This window comes from Pleurodeles waltl, chromosome 1_2 (genome assembly GCF_031143425.1).
Source record: "Pleurodeles waltl isolate 20211129_DDA chromosome 1_2, aPleWal1.hap1.20221129, whole genome shotgun sequence".
Classification (NCBI taxonomy): domain Eukaryota; kingdom Metazoa; phylum Chordata; class Amphibia; order Caudata; family Salamandridae; genus Pleurodeles; species Pleurodeles waltl.
The window spans coordinates 1,049,863,444-1,049,887,593 of record NC_090437.1 but is presented as its reverse complement, the minus strand read 5'-3'; positions in this window follow the sequence as shown (position 1 = coordinate 1,049,887,593).

Below are 24,150 nucleotides of genomic sequence, written 5' to 3'. Positions count from 1 at the left end.
AATGACCTCAAGCCTGGTGCAACCAGGAGGGTGGAAGTACCTCAACAGTTCAGAGAATTTATCTAGCCTATAATATTCGCCTAGCTGGGCATTGGGTCAAAACAAAACAAAACTTGGAGTAGATGGGTTACTGGCCAGGAATGTCACAAAAAGTGAAGGACATGTGTCAGTCCTACACTACCTGCATAACCAGTGGCAAGGCAGGAGGACACAAAATGAAAGGTCATCTTAATGCCATTACCTGTGGTTAGGGTTTCCTTTGGGAAGGTAGGGTTTGTACTGTTGCCCCCTTGACCCTCAAACAGCATCAGGACACAGCTATATACTTAGGGGAAATGAATCCTGGCACTAGCTATCCTGAGGCTATACCCCTTAGGACTATTACTGCTCCTGCAGCTTTAAAAGCCCTCCTGGGTATTTTTACCAGAGTAGGGTTCCCTAGGAAGTTAGTAATAGACAGAGGTTTAAAATTCATGTCTGCATACTTAAACACATGTGGAATGAATGTGAGGTGACTTATAAATTTACTACCCCATACCATCCTCAAACAAAATGTTTGGTTGAAAGGTTTAACCAGACCCTAAAAGGCATGGTTGGAGGACTCCGTGAAAAACTCAGAAGGAGATGGGATGTCTGACTTCCATGTCTGCTTTTTGCCTACAGGAAAGTGTCACAAAAGGGAGTAGGATTCTCTCCATTTGAATTTTTGTTTTGGGCATCCTGTTAGGGGACCACTAAGTTGTGCAAGGGAAGGCTGTGAGAAGCCTCTCAAAGAGCCCAAGCAAGACATTGTGGACTATGTACTTGGCCTACATTCCAGAATGGCAGGGCACATGGAAAAAGCAAGCCAAAATCTCCAGGCCAGCCAGGAGCTGCAAAAGCTCTAGTATGACCAAAAAGCTGCTATGATTCAGTTCAAACCAGTGCAGAAAGTTTGAATGTTGGAGCCTGTTGTTCCAATGGCTCGCCACGACAAATGGTCTGGTTCCTATCCCATTCTTGAAACGAAAGGGGAAGTCACCTATTTGGTGGATTTAGGCAGTTACAAAAAACCCAAGAGAATCATACAACTAAACTATCTAAAACCCTATTATGATAGAGCTGATGTGACCATGCTCGTAGTTACAGATGAAGGACAGGAAGAAGCAAGTGAACCGCTCCCTGATCTCCTCTCCAACAATCCACGAAATGGTTCTGTGGCTGAAGTGGTCTTATCCAACACCCTCACAGAATAACAGCAGGCTGATTGCAGGCAAGTCCTCAACAGGTATGCTGAGTTATTCTTCCTGATCCCTGGGAAGACTAATTGGTATACCCATGATGTGAACACTGGTGGCAGCTTGCTTGTCAAAAACAAACTGTAAAGACAGTCAGACCATGTCAGAGAGAGCATATGAGCTGAAGTCAAAACAATGTTGGATTTGGGTGTCATTGTCAACCCTCAGAGAGTCCCTGAGCTAGCCCAGTAGTTTTAGTCCCCAAGCCTCACTTAAAAGGAGAGAAAAAGGAGATGAAGTTGTGTGGATTACAGGGTCCTCAATTCCGTGACGAAAACTGAGGCACACCCAATCCTGACAGCTGATAAGCTCATTGGCATACTAGGGGCAGCAACATATATAAGTACTTTTGATTTAATACCAGGGTACTGGCAGATATGCCTTACCCCAGGTCCAAAGGGAGGTCAGCATTCTCCACTCCTAGTGGGCATTATCAACTCACTGTTATGCTCTTTAGATTAAAAAATGCACCTGCCGCCTTCCAAAGATTGGTGAACCAAGTCCTTGCTGGGCTGGAATCCTTTAGTGCAACCTACCTAGATGGCATAGCTCTCTATAGCTCCAGCTGGCAGGATCACCTGATACACCTAGGGAAGGTTCTTGAGGCGCTCTGCAGAAGGCAGGCCTCACTATCAAGGCCAGTAAGTGCCAGATAGGGCAGGGTAAAGTTGTTTACTTTGGCCACCTGGGTGGTGGAGGCCAAGTTCAACCCCTCCACCCCAAGATTCAGACCATTCTGGCTTGGGAAGCTCCCACAACCCAGACACAGGTCAGGGCATTCCTTGGCTTGACTGGGTATTATAGGAGATTTGGGAACGATTATGGCACCATAGTTGCCCCCCTCACAGAGTTAACCTCCAAGAAAATGACAAACAGGATTAACTGAACAGTGAGTTGTCAAAGGGCATTTGACTCTCCGAAGAATGTTATGTGCTCTGCTCCAGTCCTACAAGCTCCTGATTACTCCAGGCACTTTATTTTCCAAACAGATGCCTCTGAACTGCAGGTAGGAGTGGTCATAGCCCAGAAAAATGATGATGGACATGACCAGCTTGTTGCTTTTAAAAGCAGAAGACTCCTCCCTAGGGAGCAAAAATAGAGTGTCATGTAGAGGGAAACCTTTACTCTGGTTTAGGCCCTGAAGAAGCTGAGGTTATGCCTGTTTCCCACTTCATAGTGATGGTTGGAGCACAGCACTCCTGGAGGTCTGACCCCCAGATTACTATCCTGGTGTTTTGGACCTCCAGAGGATTGCCACCTCTACCGAGATTAGGGATCCCATTATGCTGGTGGGAGTCAAAGTCACGGTCAGCCACAGCAGTGCAGAACTACGCACCTCCGTGCTGATCATGACTTTGCTTTCCACCAGCCATTCTATGTTGGGGTCCCTGCCATGAAAAGGCTAGCAAAAAGGCAGCTTTCAGGGCTAAAGGCAGGACCTGCATTGCTCACGACTATGTCATGGGCAGGGCAGGGGCTCCCCTGTCAGCACCCTTGGAATGCTCTGTGAGAAAAGACCTATTTTGTCATGGTTAGCTCCCACTTGTTGCCTGGTATTTGATGTAGTCTCAAACTTGTCAGTGCTCAGGGATATCTTTCCCTAAAACTGTTGTGATGCATTGGCACAATTGGCAACACCTTTAGCTACCACTGAAAGTCCATCAAAAAGGGTACTTAGGTACCCAGGGCATCGGCTAATGAGGGTAGGCCACTGAGGGCAGCAGCACAGACTGTCAACATTTTTACGCACATTCGGCGCAAACCGTGCACCATATTTAAGCAAAATTCCTCTGTGTGCATAATTTTTTGGAAGCGGGAAACAGACTTGCGTTAATGACATGCAAGGTAGGCGTTCCCCCCCAAAAAATGACTTTAAGTCCTGTGCGCCTTATTTATACTCCAGGGTCATTTTGACGCACAGGATGGGGCGGGCCTTAAAAAATGTTTTTCAATGCCTGGGTCAGGGCAGGCGTTAAGGGACCTGTGGGCTCACGTCCATGGTCTCTGACCATGGAAGGAGTCCAGAGGTGCCCTTCCCGTGCCCCCAGGGACACCCCCTGCCACCTTCGCCCACCCCAGGAGGACACCCATGGATGGGGGGGACCCATCCCAGGTAAGTACAGATAAGTTGAGGTAAATATATATTATTTTTTTTTTAAAGTGGCATAGAGGGCCTAATTTGGCCCCCCATACATGCCATGGTGCCCAATGACCATGCCCAGTGGACATGTGTCCCCTGGGCAAGGCCATTGGTCAAGGGGGCATGACTCCTGTCTTTGCTAAGACAGGAGTCATTTCAATGGGGGTTGTGCGTCAAAAAAAGGGCGCAAGTCCGGTTTGAGGCATGATTTTTGCCTCAAACCTGACTTGCACCTTTTTTTGATGCACCACCCCCATTTTCCCCTATGCCGGCACTGCCTGTTTTTTTTTACTGTGAACAGTCCGCAGCGCCGGCTAACGTCATTCCTTAAATAAGCCGCTACTGGTTTGCGTCAAAAAGTATAAATATGGGCCTGAATATTTAATTTCATGACATTATGCTGCTCTATTTATATCAGCATTTAACAAAAATGCCAAGTCTTTGCTAATTCGGTGCGCATTCTAAATACACCAACTTAAGAATTAAGGCCCAGATGTAGGTAGGGAAAAATTAGCGACTCGCAAAATGCGACTCTTTGCGACTCGCTAACTTCAATGCTGGAAGAAAACGTGAGGACAATTTGCGGCTCGCAAATGGAGTCGCACCGCAGATAGCGAGTCCGCTGTTTGCGAGGGCGCTTTTTGCGACCGCGCAAAAAACGGACACGCAATTTGCGAGTGGGTGTCGCTGATTGCGACTGTGCTGAAAATTGAATGCAGGTGCTGCAGAACACTCTGGAAAACACTTCCTGGCACATGATGATGACATCACAGCCAGGAAGTTTACAAATACACCTGGGAGGAGGGAGGACCACACCCATTTCAACTGCAGCACTGCAAACACACAGAGCTCCAGTAACCATGGCAGAGACCCCAAGGAAGAGGAAACTGAAGTTTGCAGAAAAAGAGTTGGAGGTGTTGACTGAGGAGTGTTGTCAGCACCATGACCAGTTGTTTGTCAGGGCAGCCCTCACCGTGCCAGAGACAGAGAAAAGGAGACTGTGGATGGAGATCCAGGAAAAAGTCAACTCCCTGGGAGTCAGCCACCGGAGTATTGAGGAACTCAAGAAAAGGTGGTACGACCTGCGCTCCCGGACCAAGGAGAGGGTGTCAGAGCAGCTCCGGGAGATGAGAGACAGAGGAGGGGGACCATCAACAGTACCACCACCCACACCCCTGGAGGAAAGGGTAGAGGAGACCCTTGAGCCTGAGGCTGTATGTGGGATGGGAGATCTGGACACATCTGAGCCAGGACCATCAACCGGTGAGTACCATGTGACATGCATGTACCCTCATTAATGCCATACCCCCACCCACCTTGTACACAGGAGCATGCAAAACCAAAATAGTTCCATTGCAGAGTAGCAAACACCAGAATGGTGCATTATGGGCAATGTAGTCAAGTAGGCAGTTCATAAGCAACAGTTTATTAGGAAGTTGATAACAGATAGTAGATACTGACAGTGTGTTCCCTATGTCCCACAGGTCTCCCATAAGACACCCCCACCAGCCCAAGCAGCCAGGGGCCACTGGTCAGCCAGCAGACACACGAGGGAACAGGACTAGCCACCACTGCGACCTGCACCACCGACACCATGTCCCCTCACGAAACACCTGTTGCAGTAGTGGTGTGTGAGCCTGCACCAGGTACCAGCCAATATTCCATGGGAGACGTCACAGGGCCTCCACTGCGTCGCAGGTGATGTGGAACTCCATCCTCACAGCGGCAGGCAGAGTCAGGGGATGCCTCCATTTCACAAACTGAGGCCTCACTCCTACGGGGTGAGCGCCTGCAGACACAGGAAATCAGGAGGATTACCGGGGCATTGTGGCGCATGGAGCGCAATCATGGAAACAGCATGCAGCAAGTACATTCAGAGTTGCAACTGATCAGTTCACACATGGGTGACCTTGCACTCTCCATGCGTCAACTAGTGGCAGGACTGCTAACGCAGACAGAGAGTGCACGGAGTCGGGACTGCCAGCTGCTGAACCGCCTAGACAGGATGTCATCCTCAATTGTAAGGCTGGCCGTGAACACAACAGGTCTTTCTAGGCGCACTGTCAGCCTCCAAGTGGACATGGGCCACTTTGCCAGTGACGTGGCACGTGGACTGGGCCTTCTCAGCCACGTAGTAGACATAATGGAGGCACGGCAGGTGGCCAGGGGCACAGGTGACACGCCACAGGATAGTGAGGAGGGCTCCACTGTCAGCAGTGTCTCTGCCGGTGACACCAGGGTGCTTCGCAGTGGAAGCACAAGGCAGGGCACTGCTGACCCCCCTAGTACCAGCCATGCTGGCCGAGCCCGACGTAGGGTTTGAGCTCCACACAGTCCTGGGGTTGGGGCACATGACGTCAATGTGTCCCATGCCAGGTAGACTATTAAAGCCCCTGAACTGTTCCAATTGTATATAGTTTTTTTGTTTGCACTTATTAAACCACTTGTTCTTTCCACTTAAAACATGGACTCTTTGTGTGTGACATTGGTGAGTATGGTAAAAGTTAGCACGTGCCTTCCAAAGTATTGGTTTGCAATGTGTTCCTGTCTCAGTCTGCCTTGATTTGCGATGCTCCTATCCCCATGATGGCGATGTGGTAGCTCTTGCTCTTCATCCTCAGAATCAGGGTCTTCAGGGGTGAGAGGTAGCCCACGTCTGGTGGCAATGTTGTGCAGTATAGTGCATGCGACAACTATTTTGACAGCTGTTATTGGGGTATACTGGAGGGCACCTCCACTTCTGTGGAGGCGTCTGAACCTTGCTTTCAGCAGTCCAAAGGTACGTTTGTTGATGTTCCTGGGCCTCTTATTTGCACTGTTGTATCACCTCTCTGACTCATTGCTGGGTGTTAAGTACGGGGTAAGGATCCATGGTCGTAGTGCATATGCACTGTCACCTGTTTGGCACAAAAAGTACAATGTTAGCTGGGCATGGGTGGTTTCCACATTGACCTGTGTGTATTGCTTCAGGGTGTCTGCAGCAATAACTAATAGATATCCGTCTCCAAATTCCCCACATTCTAGGCATTGGTGTATCCCACTGTGCCTAAAAATGTAGGAGTCACGAGTACTGCCTGGAAATTTAGCAACCATGTCAGTGATGACATAATGGGCGTCACATACCACCTGAATATTGAGTGAGTGGGTACACTTCCGATTGCGGAACAGATATTCCAGGTTTGCAGGAGGGCATATTTGTATATGTGTCCCGTCTACACACCCTATGACATGGGGGAAGTTGGCAATCCGGTAGAAATCCAACTTGGTGCTGTTGATTTCTGCCTCATTCCTGGGTAGGTATATGTATCTGGATATGTGTGTGAGTAAGGCGTCTAGGAATGCCCTAAAGAACCGTGAGAGTGCACTTTGGGATACCCCACCTGCCACAGAAATGACCCCCTGATAGCTACCCGAGGCCAAGAGGTGCAGTGAGCATAGCACTTGCACATGTGTAGGGATGGCGCAGCCACGCACAGTCTGGCGGTGTAGCTGTGGTTTGAGTAATTCTATTAAATCTAGTATAGCTGCGCTGCTGAGTCTATATTTATCATAAATCTCCTCCTCTTTTTGTTGGAAAAGTGTCTGCCTTGTTCTGTATATTTTCTCCTGTCTCTGGCTCCTCCTCCTCCTCTGCTGGGCGGCGTGGGCTCTCCTCCTCACTGCTATCAGGTATATCTCCGCCATCCTGAGTAACCCAGATGCCTTCTGGGTCTCCTTTTATACTTTGGTAATGGTTACCACCTGCTCTGAATTAGTGGTAAATTGGAAGTGCAAAATGGGCTTTTTGCGACTAGTTGCAATTTGCGAGTTGCTATTGCATATGGTTTGCGACTCGCAAATTGTGACTTCCTATTTGCGGGTCGCAAAATGGGGTCGCAAATTTTGCGAGTCGGTAATGGCTCGCGTCGCATTTTGCAAGTCGGAAATGGGATTTTTGCATCCCATTTCCGATTTTTGCAGGGTCGCAAATTGCGAATCGGGCCATTTGCGACTCGCAAACGTTTGCTACATGTCACCCTAAATTACGTGAAAACATCGGGCCGCAAAAAAGTCACTGACGTGTCCAACTAATATTTCTAATTTCCAACAGAACTGAAGATCTGTACTTTCAGGTCGATTATTCATCACTTGCAAATGCCATGATTTCTGTACCCTAATTGTCAGGGATATTCCTCCGCTATAAAGTTTCCTATATAAACGAGAAACAACTATACAAAAAATATTGTACTTTAATATGCATTACGTTACCTTACATTATATAAATTGGTAATCATTGCGTTTTAAACAACACCATGTTCTTGACCGTTTACATATGCTGACTGCTCCCTAGGGAGTGGTGCATGCTCTCTGTGTTAGACTGAAAATCACATTCTATTAAGAATGTGCGATTACATGCATAGCAATATCCTAGTTAGCAAAGCCCTTGCATTAGAAAAACAGGCATCAGATATACTTCTCACTGATATATTCATAACAATTGCTAAAAGTAGCAGCTGCACAAAAAAACACAGTAATATTGTGGAAACATAAGTACGGCAATTATGTATAAACCATCCTCAATTTCAGTGCTGACTAAAACAATAGGTCCTCTCCTTTCTATTACAGATTGAAGAGGCACTACAGCGAATCACGTAATTATACTCGGTAACTAGCTAGACTGATTATCTGCTTAATCTGTTCTTTAGGAGTCAGAAAATCTGTGAAATGTCTCATGTAATTGCTACAGAATTTAAAAATCCAGAAACTGCTGATAAACCGAGCACGAACGGAATTATTATCACGCTTTTTACAAAATGATTTTTTCATTCTTGTCGATTACCTCTCAGTATTCTTTGTTCAATAAAGGTAACACGGATAGACGTCAGATTAGGAAAGTAAAATTGTAGAATCCTATATCTCGGAAATTGGAAATGCGGTGCAGTGCAAACCTTGAGAGGCTGTGAGAGACTTACGAACAACTATATCATTGTGGGTAATGTTACTGTTGAAATCTGAAATAAAATATCTGATTTGCTAATTCTAATGACGCCTTAATTGAAAGTATTGTTGTACACTAAAATCATACAAAAATATTCACGCCCCTACATTCTTCTTTGAAGATATTAGATATCCATTATGATTCCCACTACAAAAATATTTCTTTACAAGTGATTTCGTTGTAGGGGACCACGAATCTCAATGCAAACCTTGCAAAATATTTTGTCATATGGCAAAAATATTAGCAGAGATTGTCATCTGCGTCCCACTTCTCACAACACGATGCTACGGCAACATTTTGGCAACGAAATGCATATTACTGGACAAGACCGTGTGATGGTGAAAAAAAAGTGTCAGATTTACAAATAACTGGTGGCAAAATACTGGTCACAAATTGTGACAATTTTTTTTATTATCACTAAAGAATTTTTCGAACCAATCTATGCATTAATAATTGTAATTGTAATGATTTAGCGCATACAAGAGGCATTGAAGCACTTTTCAGCCAGTACAACACTACTTCTGGAACCCAAAGGTGGACTGATGGTGCATTAGTAAGGGGAAATATAAATTCTTATTGGGAATAATAGGTGGGTTTTAAAATTCAAAATAGTTGTTGGTCACAATTGTTGGTCACAAGCTGACTTACCTCATGAATAATAAAGTTGTTCAAAAATTGTGGCTCACTATGATTGCAGGCCGTCAAAGGGATGGTGGCCTGCAGAGATGACTGATGGATTTACGGTTATATGTACGAACACATTTTCCCATAGACACATAGGGGGTCATTCTGACCCTGGCAGTCACCGACCGCCAGGGCCAACGACCGCGGAAGCACCGCCAACAGGCTGGCGGTGCTTCCTGGGCCATTCTGACCGCGGCAGTAAAGCCGCGGTCAGAAAAGGGGAACCGGCGGTTTCCCGCCGGTTTTCCCCTGGCCCAGGGAATCTGCCATGGGGATTCCGACCCCCTTCCCGCCATCCCGTTCCTGGCGGTTTCTACCGCCAGGAACAGGATGGCGGGAAAGGGTGTCGTGGAGCCCCTGGGGGCCCCTGCACTGCCCATGCCCCCTAACAGGGCCCCATAATGATTTTCAGTGTCTGCTTTGCAGACACTGAAAATCGCGACGGGTGCCACTGCACCCGTCGCACCCCAGCAACTCCGCCGGCTCCATTCGGAGCCGGCTTCATCGTTGCTGGATCTTTCCCGCTGGGCCGGCGGGCGGCCTTTTGGCGGTCGTCCGCCGGCCCAGCGGGAAAGTCAGAATGACCGCCGCGGTCATTTGACCGCGGTGCGGTCTTTTGGCGGTCTCCGCCCGGCGGGCGGCGCCCGCCACCCGCCGGGGTCGGAATGACCCCCATAATGGGCAGAACTGCTTGCTACATCTGACCCTTAATGAGTGTTGGGACGGTAATATGTGATGAGACAGTAATCTGCAAGGGAGCAAAGTGACAAGAAATAAAAAAAGGGGAATTGCCGGGGGAGGAGGATGCAGGGGGGAGATAACCACTATGATTTGTTTTTTGAAAATGGATTTTGGGTGTGGATTTTACAGCATGTCTTTTATACATAATTTTGAATTAAAAGCGATTACAGTGTGGCATTTTACAGCACAAGTGTCAAGAAACTTTACAAGCATAACAAGAAATACCCCAAGCATAAAATTGGTCTTTTTGCAAAATACTCTACAACCCCTAAAATAAGACCAACCACCCACTCAAAAATAGGCACTACAAGTATTTCCTACTTGTAAAGCATTTCTGCATCTTTACTGTTTGACCAAAGCATGAGAGGACAGCATACAAGCTAAATACTAAAAGAAAGGAGACTCTGAAACACATATCCATCCATAGCATTTCACATTTAAACTTCAGGTATTGGCCCAACAAATAAAAATAACATTTCAGCACAGAGGGGCCTGAAATTACCATGTCAGGGATCTTCATGATAACTCTGACAGGTTAGAAGCTGTGCTCATGCACCTACTGCAGAAAAATCAGAGTTCAATCGCCATGCCTTCTGTCTGCAACAGGAGTGGCTGGCTGAAACATTTCCGGAGAGGGAACAAATATTCAAAAACAACCAACAGAACGTATTTGTCTCACAACTGTCCGCATGTTTTATGGGAGTGACTATGTTAGACCTGCTATTCTGGCCCAGTGGTTTCATAAGTAAGGTTCTGCAAGTCCCACCCTGTCAAGTACACATGGCTGAAAACACAGAAATGGCTGAACATTGCCCTAATGGAACCATTTCACATCTACACAATTCATTTTGTGGGAATCACATGTGTGAGGTGTGTGAGGTGTTGGACAAAATAATTAAAATAAATATTGTAATACAAAAATATTGTGTCAAGGATACCAGGATGTCAAAAATATCATTGATAGAAATATTCTTAAAAATATTGTTTTTAGTGTTGTTTATTGTTATAAATAATATCAATGTAAAACGGTGTGTATGTTATATCATTTGTGTTAATTAGTATGTAATTTATTGTAGTGTGTTTGATTCTATTTGTTTTTACATTTTTGTTTTCAGTAAAGTGACTCATTGTTTATGAAATTGTTGAAATTTGTATTTTAGTTGTACTATTGTATTAAAGTATGGTTTTATACTTTTTTGAGTAGCAGGACATTGCATTTCTAGAGAATAAGGGAGGAGAGTATTTTAAAAAGTGTATATTTTGAAGTAAATTTTATGTGAATTATTGTGATGATAGTCAAATTCATATTTTACTTTAAAAAATAATAATTTTGTTACATTTAAATATTTAATGCATTTTAATTTGAAATGATTTAAAATAAATACTAATGGTATTATTTTTTCAAAAGATATTTAAAGTATACAAATAACTTAAAGATTAAAATTGTATAACATTTTATTTTAATAAAGAATTCATGTTTTTAATTTTTGAAAAGTTTTGAATTTTATGATTTTTGGAAAATACACATTTATATCACACATATATTTTAATTTGTTGTTTTAAAACTGTCATATTATATTACAAATATATTTTTCTCTTGAAATAAAAAATGATTTCATTCAATGTTTTGTTTCATGAGTGTTCATTTTGGATTATCATTTAATTTTTTATTTTATGGTTTAAAGTTTAGGATTGGTAGTAAATATTTTTAAAAATACATTAATTATAAAGAGCAATAAAAGTCTTTTTACAAGCTAATGTTTATATTTTATTATAAAGGTGTGTAGTTTTGGTCAGCGTGCTTTTAGATTAAATGTTATTTTATTTTATAGACAAAAAAGTTTGCATGAGTATTATGTATATAAATGTTTAATTTGTATTACCTTGTATGAAATGTTTTAGATTGCAGTGGTAATAGTACATTTTACCTCCTTAGTGCCCAACGCCTTCTTCAAGTAATTTTAGATTGAAGTGTGAATAGTACATTTCACCCTTTTACTGCTCAACACCTTCTCCCAATATGATTACATTGTAGTGGGAGTAGTAAATGATACCCCTTTAGTTTTCAACACCTTCCCTCAGTTTGGTTAGATTGTAGTGAGAATAGAAAAGTTCACACTTTTCGGGCCTCATTACGAGTTCGCGGTCCATGGACTACCATGGCAGTGGCGGCAGTTTGACTGCTGTATTATGAGTATTGTGGTTGTACTAACAAAAGACTGCTAGAGGTCCACCGGCAGGTAGTATAGAAAGCCACGGTCACGAGAAAGCACAAACAGACCAGCGGAGCCTGTGTTGCTGCAGGGCTCATTATGAGGTTGCACACTGCCAATGTGACCGTGGTGGTTCAACCGCCACATATTCGAAGGTGGAAATGGACAGTATAAAGGAAGACACTCACCTGCAGGCAGACTTGCACGTCTGGTGCCGACAGGGAGCCCATCACAACCTTCATGGCGCTGCTCCTGCTCATCAAAAGAAAACAAAATCCAAAATGCCATGGCCGCCAACAACAATACCTACCTATGGCATTAACCTTAAAAACAGCAAGTTGCAACTGCTTACACATAATGGGGGGAGAGCCACAAGCAGCAGGTACATGTCTCAACCCACACACACTCACAAACACATCAACACGGACATGAACACAGTCACTCTACACCCCCTTTGGACAGCACAAACACACAGCAGCTCAACACTATACAAATACACACGGCCACATAGCTCATGCACTGGGACAGTGAAACGTACACAAGATTGTCACACCACTGGGCATGGACATACAACACACATATGTTTCGAAGTGGCATGGAAAACAAACAGCACCACCATGAAACAGCCCTGCAGTGGATACACACATCACAGCAAAATAGAAGCACAATGGCAAGCACAAAACACAGAGAGACAATTAGACAAAAAACATAACAACTATACCTTCACAAATGGCGGGGTATCTGGGACACTCAGGGAAGGGGACTGCACTGGGACATACATCACCTTGAACAGGACCCTCAACCAACATGTGCACAGGAAATGGCCCTACATGGGTCCCTGGGACAAACAATACTAAACCCAAATGTCATGCACATCTGCACAATGGGGAAGGGTAAGTCACCAAAGCACATACAACTCCTACTGCATGGGACATACCCCTACAGGAACTAGCTGCAAGAGGCACACACCTTAATGGACACAGAAACAGGGAAATTCAAACACAGCAAGCACAACTGAACACACTCCATGTCTGCACAAACAAAACCGAAGATGACACACATCAGATACATACAGAAGCCATCTCAAGGGAACACGTTGAACCATACATTCCCACACTGCACAACACAAAAAGAAATATTTACTGTCCTAAATACTACACAATGCCATGACACCAACATTGAATTTACACACACACACACATACAAATACCCTTCTCTTGGGGGACACCAGCACTGCCCACAAACTCACATAATGCAAATAACAAAACATGGAGCAGCAAGCAGGCTCAAACACACACAACATGATGGTGTTAAAGTAAATGCAGGACAAATGTGTACTTAAAATAAAAACTGTTTAAGTTTATTAACTTAGAGACTTTTTAAAGTCCAAAGGCAATTGTCTAGTCCAAAATAGTCCAAATATAGCAGCATGATGTGCCTAAACATGACTCCTAACTGCCATGGTACATCCACAGGAAAAGGCATCAAGGCAGCAGGGAAGTACCCAAGGGATTATCTGGGGGTGGGGGATTGGATTTGGGAAGAGGGGTTTGGGCTTGGGAGAGATGGTCTTCTTGGGAGGTGTGGGATTATTATTGGGAGGGGTGGGCTTCTTCTCGGCAGGGGAGGCATATGGGCCCTTTTGGGGGGGGGCAGGAGAGGCTTGGAGGTGGAAGGAATTGTCTCAGAGCTGGGTGGGGTCCTTTTTGGTGTGTTATGGGGGAGAACAGGGGTAAGGTCAAGGTCACATAGGAACAGTTTTTTGAACACACAGGGACGTCATCTGAAGGGGGTTGGGATCTGGAGGTTGAGTGAGTAGTTGTAGGCAGTATAGGTGTGGATGTCATGGATGTGTGCTTTTGAAAGGTTTTCTTGTGTGTGATGGGTGTCTGTTGTGTAGTGAGTGTGGGCATTTGTATGCCTTGAGGATGGGAGGTAGAGGTGCTGAGAGATGCACTAGTGAGTGAGTGTGTGTTTGTTGGGTTGGTGACTGCAGGTTGTCTGGATGTGGTAGGTACGTGTGTATGTATAGTTTTGGTGTTTGTGGGAGTGGTACTTGTGATGAATGTCTGCGGGTCTGCTGGGGTGGTGTCTGTGGGAAGGATGTATGTGGGGGCTGTGTCAGTGACTGTTGTGGTGGTGTTTGTAGGTGTGCTTGATGTGTTGTGTGTGATGCTGGGGGTGATGAGGATATCAGGGGTGACTGTTGTCGTGTCTGTAGTTGAATGTTGTTTATGTGCATGCCAGTGTGTCTTGTGGTGCTTAGATGTGTATGTGCTCTGTTTGTCTGTTTCAGGGGTTGTCTGCAGATCTGTTTGTGTACTGCGGGCAGGTAGGGAAAGGGGGTTTGGAACTTGGAAGAGGGAGGTGTAGGGGGGACGGAAGGTGGAGGGTGACTGACTGCCATCAGTGTGGAGGCCAGAGCCTGGAAAGATCTCTCTAGGCCAACCATTGCAGTTGGGTTGCCAATCTCTGGATGGCATTCACAGTGGATGACTGACCCACAGAGACTGTTTAGAGGAGGCCAATAGCCTCCTCATGTGGGCAGCAGGGGAAACAGGGGCTGAGGCAAGGTTGCCTGTGGCAAAGGAGACACCTACACTCCAGGGTAAGCCGGCACTGCCAAATGGGTGGGAACCAACAGGGAGGGCAGTGATAGAACAGGGGTGGCAGAAAAAGATGGTGCTGGTGGATGCCCTGATGGGTCCGCCACTACTAGGGAGTGGCCACGGGAGGAGGAATTTGAGGATGATGATGATGCAGATCCAGTCTCCCTTGTGGCACTCCTCTCACCCTCCAGGCCACTGGGTCACTACGTGTCAGTTATCTTTTGGTCCGAGGTCTCGTGGCCAGATGGAACCCCACTTGGCTCGGCCCAGTCTCCTCCACTTGCCTGTGCTGATGCTGCAAGGTCAAATAGGAATATGGTCACCACATGTCCATGATAATACCTGAACCACAACTCAGATTGACTAACAATACCATTATGTCAAGTTGGTCTCAGCAAACCTACACATCTAAGTAGTGCATACATGTGCCATGAGATATGCATGCATGCCAACTGGATTTACTACATTGGCCCACAGTAAAATCAGGACCTCAGATGACTACAATTGCATTGGTGACGTCTTGGAACCACACTAACCATACAACAATTAGGAGTCCTCCTCATCCTCAAAGCTGTCCCACATTCAGCAGACCTCAGTTAACTAATGGCAAACAATAGTATACCATTGCAAATTCCATTCCCACATTTTCCACACAAGGTCATGTGCACATCTATTTGGCACATAGATAATGAAAGATGTATGTGCCAAATAGATGATGGGTGTTGACCTGCATGGATGCAAAAGACAAGATAATAAATTATGTCAACAAGTCCCATCCAAAATGTCTGAGTCGCATACATGTCAGTATACCAATATAAAAACATACTATGTTGCCCTTACTGCCCAAATGTGGCATATAGCAGTCATTGAATACAGGGTGATGACTACAAATACTTCTCAATATGCAGTCCTACCCATTACCAAGCTCAGGTCCTGCACTGACTAGGTAGGGCAATTGACATCTGGTAGGACATTATCTAGCAATCTGACAGAGATCAGAAACACTATGAGGCACATTACACCAATCTAGCTTCAAGAAGGTAAACTACTCATTAAAACACTCACAATCTTGAGAATGATCCTCTGCATACAGTCCGTATAGGCTACCGCCATGGTACACACTCTAGCATCACATATGCTGTAACAATAAAGGGATTGGCACGGTGGGTCTAACCTGTCCATGTGTGGACATGTACAAATACAGATGCAGACTCCTGCCACTTCAGGGTGTGGGGGTCTGTGTGTCTCATCATCAACACAAAACACACTTTTTGACATATGTGTCCTTAATACATAGATTACCTTCATAATAACACAGGTATGCATTGTACATTTTCTGCCATGTGACCAGACAACTGAATCACATATCACGGGTTATAAGTAGACAACACACTGTTAGCACTTATGCAATGTCAGAAATGCAATGAGCCTATATGATGGTGACAACAGGGATGTGTATCAAGGGACCTGCCAAGGCTTTGAAACAATGATTGACAAAGATGCCAAGTGCACACCAGTCACAGATCATCAGCTCTCCCCTATTGCCATTTACATTCTCATCAGAGCATAGAGCCTCAATGCGCTGCATATTAGCACTGAGGCAAGATTTGACATCATAACATGATGTGCTGGGATACAGGGATTGGGCACAATGCCACAGTTACATAGTAATAGTGAATCAACACCAGCTAAGACTTGGACAAGTACAGTGAGATACATTTGACAGGCCCCAGTCTCTGCAGGCTGAACATACTGACCTACATGAAACTCCATTCACAGCTCCTCCATGCATGACAGTGCATTTTTTAGCCAACAGCCAGCTGGCATGTGGTGTATTGTGTGACAACCTGAGGGGCAGGGTAAGTCAGGATATGCCTTCAAAACAACTGTATAGCAAGGGCAGATGTGTTTTAAAATGTCTGTGGGACCATACACATAGCTCACATTACACACAACTGACATATACAACATGCATACACAGCTCATGATGTAATGCAAATACATGTGCTCTCACATTGATAACTAGCTAGACTGATTATCTGCTTAATCTGTTCTTTAGGAGTCAGAAAATCTGTGAAATGTCTCATGTAATTGCTACAGAATTTAAAAATCCAGAAACTGCTGATAAACCGAGCACAAACGGAATTATTATCACGATTTTTACAAAATGATTTTTTCATTCTTGTCGATTACCTCTCAGTATTCTTTGCTCAACAAAGGTAACATAGATAGACGTCAGATTAGGAAAGTAAAATTGTAGAATCCTATATCTCGGAAGTTGGAAATGCGGTGCAGTGCAAACCTTGAGAGGCTGTGAGAGACTTACGAACAAGTATATCATTGTGGGTAATGTTACTGTTGAAATCTGAAATAAAATATCTGATTTGCTCATTCTAATGACGCCTTAATTGAAAGTATTGTTGTACACTAAAATCATACAAAAAAAATCACGCCCTTACATTCTTCTTTGAAGATATTAGATATCCATTATGATTCCCACTACAAAAATATTTCTTTACAAGTGATTTCGTTGTAGGGGACCACAAATCTCAATGTGCTCAATTACATGAGGTAAGAGATGTCTAGGGTTGGCTGTTATGCCACCTCACCTATTTATGTCCATCGAACCAAAGGTGGAACAGGAAACACTCAATACACACACACTACATACATCCCTTTGCTCTCACATTGATGCACACTGACTGCACCTACAGGGCTTTGAGTTCACATTCTAGCCTGTGAGGAGAAAATATATGTCGAATGACAGAGAAAACTGTGTACATGAGGCACTTACCTGCTCCTCTGGTGAACCATAAAGCACCTCTGGTGCACCATAGAGCAGTTCATACAGGGGTAGAACCTAAGATACCAGGTTATACAACTCCTCTGGTGAGAAAGCTATCCCCTGCTGGACATGGCATGATTGCTTCCAGAGGCCATACAATCCAGTTCAGGTAGTGGAGGTCTTGCTGGCAGCAGTGTCAGGAGTCAAGTGGGGGATTTTGCAAACCATGGCAATCACGTCCGCCACATATGCGACTGTCACTGCTGACAGAAACAGTCATTGACCTCCGACCTCCACTGGCATCCACTGGCATCAACATTTAGCCATGGCTGTGTCCGCCATGGTTGCAACCACCTACCCCCATGACATCTTCCACTGACGGTCGCAGGCAGTTCATAGTTCCCTGTGGAGTAGGCCAGGCATCTGCCATTTTAGAGGCCTGAAATGTGTTATATGGCTCCGACAAATGTGTCACACCTCCAAAATAGTTGGGTTTTGCCTCATTAACTGCTTGTCATTTCCTGTCATGTAGCTCCTACTACCTAAAAATCATTATTGTACATTGCTATGGATATATGGTGATTTGCATTGGGGCACATTTACCCTCCCCCACGACAAAGGTAATTTTAATGCTTGGGATGCCACAGGACCCTTCCAAAATTCAGTGGCCCTATCCGCTGGGATGTCCCAGTCCATGTTCAGTCTGGTTTTGAAGGATGCACTCCCAGCAATGTTGAAACACCTAGGCAGATGTATCTGCTTTTTTCAATGTGAGAATGTGACCCATGTGAAGACTGACTTCCATGGTTTGGCACACATCCCACATGTGGTGGGAGCCATTGATGGTACACATGTTTTTGATAGTAGGTGTTTTATGGAGGAGGTCTAGATATTAGTTATACTGTTGTTTGTTTGTTTTTTGTATATTTAGATGTACTAATAGTAGTGTTTTCACTAGTTTGGAGTTTTGGCTTTTACACAATTATTTAGCAATGTATCATTATGGTATGTTTTAATATGTTATGCTGTGTTTTGATACTTATATTTTGATGAGTAAAGCCGGATTATGAGTTTGGAGGTCCATCAACCACTATGGTGCTGTCCCAACCCCCGTTGAGTTGGGGGTGAAACCACGTATTACGAAGCATGCAGTTTAATGAACAAATGACCGCCACTGTCCCGCTGGCACCACCAGGCAACGTGGACCACTGCAGCTGCGAGATAGTCCATTGAGGCTGTCAGATTACGATGTTGTCTTCTGCCAATGTGACTGCGGACGTCCAACCACCACATCCCTGCTGACATAAGCGGAGGCATATACGGCAGAAACTACCCTGTATCCTACATGTCCTGCCAATGCTGCTGCTGATAGAGCCTAAAATCAATGTCGCAGTGGACACAACTGATGGTAAGACAAACCACCTACCCGTGTCCCACCACAGCAAATCAATGCACTGCCATCAACCAGGTGTGGTGCTATACTCCGTGGACCAAGTGTAATCTAGTGTGTCCCGGGTCGGTGATGTGCACAACATATGATCCAATCAGAGCCCCATGATACCCCCTTGGGGCAGATCACTGACACTTCACTGCCACACTCCACAAAACCACATATATCTACACATACCAGTTTCAGGGACAGTGAAGTGTACATAACATTGTGTCACACAACAACACCACATCAACATCACACCTACTAAATGAACTAACACCCTCACATGTTATGGTCTGTTGTGAGTGATATTGAAGACACATATATAGGGATGTGTCACCCAAACACCCTTTTCCATGCAAAATTCCTGTAATAGACCCTCACAATGCACCCACATTAAAGGACAAGTGAGGATAAGACGGATGCACAACATTTTGAGATACAAATATACAAAGCTCATATTGTAAAAAATATCTGCAGAATAGGGATGGTGGTATCAGGGGGAATCCAGGAAGGATGCTACCCTAGGATACATTTCACTTTACCTATGCCTCTGAAACACTATTTGTTCAGAAACCGGGCCTTCATGTATCACATGGACAACCAATAGTATAACTAAGTGACAACCTCATATCCTTCCATTGAACATCTCCCTTGTCCTGGCCTAGGTGAAACCAGCACTGCTCCCAAAGTCAGATTGTGCCAACCATAACAAATGGATCAGCAATCAGGGTTAAACAAACACAACTGTAGGCATACATTACAAATTACTCAGCAAAAAGGTAGAAAAGTAATAGCAGGAGACATGTGTACCCAAAAGAACAGCTTGGGTTTAATAGCACAGTTTTACATATGCATTAAGGCCAATGGCCAGTTCACAAATAGAAGTCCATGTGCACTGCTGTGCACCACAACATGACTCACTGACCACTGACATAGGAACCTCCAAAAGAAGGGGCATCAAGGGGCTTGCCTGGCACCTCAATGATCCCCCATGGGTAGGGTAGGATCAGATTTAGGATGGGTGGGTTTGGTTTTGGAAAGGGTGGGCTTCACTTTGGGAGGGGTGAACTTAACTTTGTGAGGGTGGGCTTCTTCTTGGGGGTGCAAGGAGCATGGCTGGTTTCAGTAATGAGGGCAGGTGTGACAGGGGAGGACATGGAACAGGTGGATTAGTATGTGGGTGGCATATGTTTAGCTTTGGATGGAGGGGTTTCACATGGCTAAGGGGAAGATCAAACAGGAATAGGGTCTGCAGAAGGGATTAGGGGTTGGGAGGTTGAGGAAGTGCTTGTCTTGGCTGTGGGTGTTGTTGCTGCTGGTGTGTGTGTGTGTGTCTGAGGTATGCTTGGGTTTGTGTGGTGTCTGTTGCGTGTATGCGTATTGGCATTTGTGTGGCTTGGGGTGGTAAGTTGGAGGTAATGGCTAAGGTGGGAGTGATGTTTGTGCTTGTGGGTGTAAGTGTGGTGTCTGGGGGTATGGTATGTACGATGTGTGTGTCTCTGGGTGCTGGAGTGGTATCTGGGGTATGATGTGCGTTGTGTGCGTGTGTGTCTCTGGGTGTTGAGATAGTCTCTGGGGCATAGTGTGTGTAATGGTTGTGTCTGTAGGTGTTGTGAATGTGTCTGGGGGTATGGTGTGGGTTGTGTGTATGCCTGTCGGTGTTGGGGTGGTGTCTCTGGGTATGGTGCATGTGGTTTGTGGGTCTGTGGTGTGGGGTGGTGTCTGTGGTGTGATGGGTGTAGAGTGTGTGTTTGTGGGTATTGAGGTGGTATCTGTGGGTATGGAGGGTGTGGTGTGTGGGGTCAGTGGAGGGTGGGTGTGGTGATCTGTGTGAGTAATTGTTGAGTGCTTACATGCTGGTGTGTCTTGTGGTGCTTGTGTTTATGTGTGTTGCTTGTGTGTATTGAGGTGGGTGGATCCAAATACATGTGTGTGCTTGGGACAGGTAGGGGAACAGTGATATTGGATGGGAAAGAGGTGGGTGTTGGAGGGTAGCATTGTGGGGTAAGGCTGCCATCAGCGAGGATGCCAGAGCCTCAAGAGGCCTCTTTAGACCAGGCATGGCACTATGAATGCCTTCCTGGTACACAACCATCTGCTAAAGCTGGGTGCCCTGCACCTGGATGGCATTGAGTCTTACCCACAGAGATGCTCCTCAGGAGGTCAATAGCCTCCTCACTCAAGGCAGCAGGGGTAACGGAGGCAGGGGGAGAGGTGCTTGGTGCAAAGGAGAGACCCACCCTCTTGGATGAGCGGGAAAGGCCAACTGGGTTGAGAACAACAGGGAGGGTAGAGATGGAACTGGGGAGGGCAGACAGGAATGGAACAGGTACAGGTCTTGATAGGTCCACCATCACTATGGGGTGGCCACTGGAGAAATAATTCAAAGATGAAGATGTTGATCTTGTGTCCTCTGTGGCACTCCCCTAACCCTCCGGGCCACTGGGTACCTCAGTTTCTGATGTCTCATGACTGATGGTGCTGTAGCCAGCTGCTTCTCCACTAGTTTCAGCCCTGTCTCCCCCGCTTGCCTGTGCTGATGCTGAAATTACAAAGACAAATATGGTCACTACATGTGTCTGAGCACACTTGAACAACTGCTTTGATTACCAAGCATAATTTACAGTAGCCCCCAGCCACAAGCTTCAGCAAAGGGGTCCTACCATGTTTGACACAATATGCATGCATGCACAGGAAAATCAGCATCACAGAAAATTCCATTTCCATGTTAGAAGTTGTAGTATCACAATAACCATGGAGAAAGTAGGAATCGTTATCACCTTAAATGGTTTGGCTTATGTAGCATCTCTCAGTAACCTGTTGGCACAAAATAGAATGGCAATGCCAAGTTAAATCTCACAGATCCCACACAAGGCCATGCATCCAGCTAAGCTTCATATATCCTGTTCCACATCATGATGAAATGATGGTCAAATAATCCAGCCATGTTGCGACAAGAACTACAATAGCCGGAGGAAGGTGACAGGGAAAAACCTATGTCACGCTATAAAAATCCCCAATGGTAACTTCACAATTTGTACATTGTCCAAAGAGACTCACAGAAGCTGTACCAATGTTGCTCTGATAAAAGCACAGAAAAGTACACTGGAGACAATTTGGCCAAAATGACTGGGAGGTTTGTCTACAAATATCCACACCACAATGAATCAGCTAAGCCCAGGGAAATCACCTGTCTTGATTGGTATTGCTGGGAATACTCTACTCAGATTTCATATGTAGAGGCCAATAGTGCATTGAATGTTGTAGATGTTCAGGGATTCTCCAGTATCTTTAGAAGGCCCTTAACATGTTGCTTAATGGGAAGGAACAGCACTGTCCCTTTTTTCTCATGCAAACACAAATTCCATTGGATGAATGAGTGTACACAACCATATATGATTACCACATTCCTGCAATTCACTCCCTGATGCATGTCAACAGTTAGGTAATTAACCTTCACCATTTAACATGTGCTAAGCAAATACTGTAGTCCTACCTGTCATTTCCTAATTGCTTCTGCAATTGTACAATGCCAAATTACATGGAGTGACAGGTGAGGGTATGTGTGAGCGAACAAGCAATGGTGACACACTCATGTCCGTGGCACCACAAGAACTGTAGTCCCATCACATATGTTCAATTCCTAACCCATTTTGACATGCACACACATGTGAGTGAATTAGACATCATCTCATGAAGACAGGTACGCCTTGCATGAAATTGCAATGAAAAAGATGTGGCAAAGTGAAAGGTTCACACGCTAATATGTAGGCACAATGAATGATTGCAATACCGATGTTACCAAAATCATGTCAATGGACCATCACTGCTTATCAAGGGAAAGTATGGCTGTGACTGCACCCAAAGGGCAACTGATGCTCTGTAACATGTATCATGGCCACCTTAACATGACAGGCAGTAGTGAGGCATAACCACGTGTGACACACTGAAGACAAGGGGACTGAGGGGCACAGATGCAAATATACTCAGTTGAACACACACATGGCTGAGTACACACACATGGCTGAGTACAGTGGTTTGTTACCTCATGTTGTATATTGTTGGGGCTGACACACTGAAGAAAAGAGGACTATTGGACATAAATGACAGCCACACCAACAAACAACTTGATTGATTACTGATCTAAACCATGTGTTGGCCCTGGAGATTGAATTGGTTGCGGACTGTACACTGTTGGGTCCTAGGTCACTGGGCCGATAGGCAAGTCACATCAGCATGCACCAACTTCCATACATATGTAAACAATTATTTCATATTATATGTCACACATGGCCCATCTCCAATCTTCAGAGGGAGATGGCAGACTCTAACACATTAACTTGGCAATGTAACAGACAAGAATATGCCTAGGACTCACCCCCTTGAAGCTGTTGTGTCCCCCCAAACACACATCAAGCTCAGAGTATGCCACTGCCAGAATGTGGGTCACCTGGGGGTCAGGCTCTGGTGTGTGCCCCACCCACAATGGGAGGACAGGCCAAGTTAGAAATCTTTGATCTTCCAGGCCCAGCGTCTCAGGTCCTCCCACCTCTTATGACAGTAGGGGCTCTGCCGGCTATGGACCTCTATAGTTCACACCTTCTAGGCGATGGTTCTCCAAATCACTTTCTTTTGATGGGCATTGACCTGTATGGATACAAAAGACTAATGAAAAGATTACAATTCCAGTTTTATGATTAACTTGTTGTCTCACACACATTTCAGAAACACCAAGCACACACATTTTGTAATTGTCAGCACACCACAAGTTTAAAGCACACATGCTGATGAGTACAGGGACATAAATATACACTTTTGGAGTCATCTGCAGACTAACTCACTACCCTGCTCATGTCCTGCACTCATTAAGTAAGCCTAATGACATGCAGGCTCAAGCAACATGTACTGTGATGTCAGCCACAATGAAACACAACAGACCATTGTAACCTTCTGAAGGGTCAGCTCCTTGAGCCTGACCGGAAAGACACATTCACATCCAGCCACATCAACTCACTGCATACAGTCCCTACAGGCAAGTTCATAGTACAGACTATACCCTAAGACTTAAGTGACAATAAAAGGGATGGCATAGGTGGCATGTAAAGTATTTTCCCTGTGCAGGCTTGGACACATGGGCTACTGTAGGAGGCTGGCCTGGCTTATAGTGGGTACCAATGGTACTTACACCTTGTGCCAGGTCCAGTTATCCCTTATTAGTAGAGTAGTAGTGTTCTAGCAGCTTAGGCTGATAGAGGTAGCTATAGCAGAGCAGCAAGGCTGAACTAGAA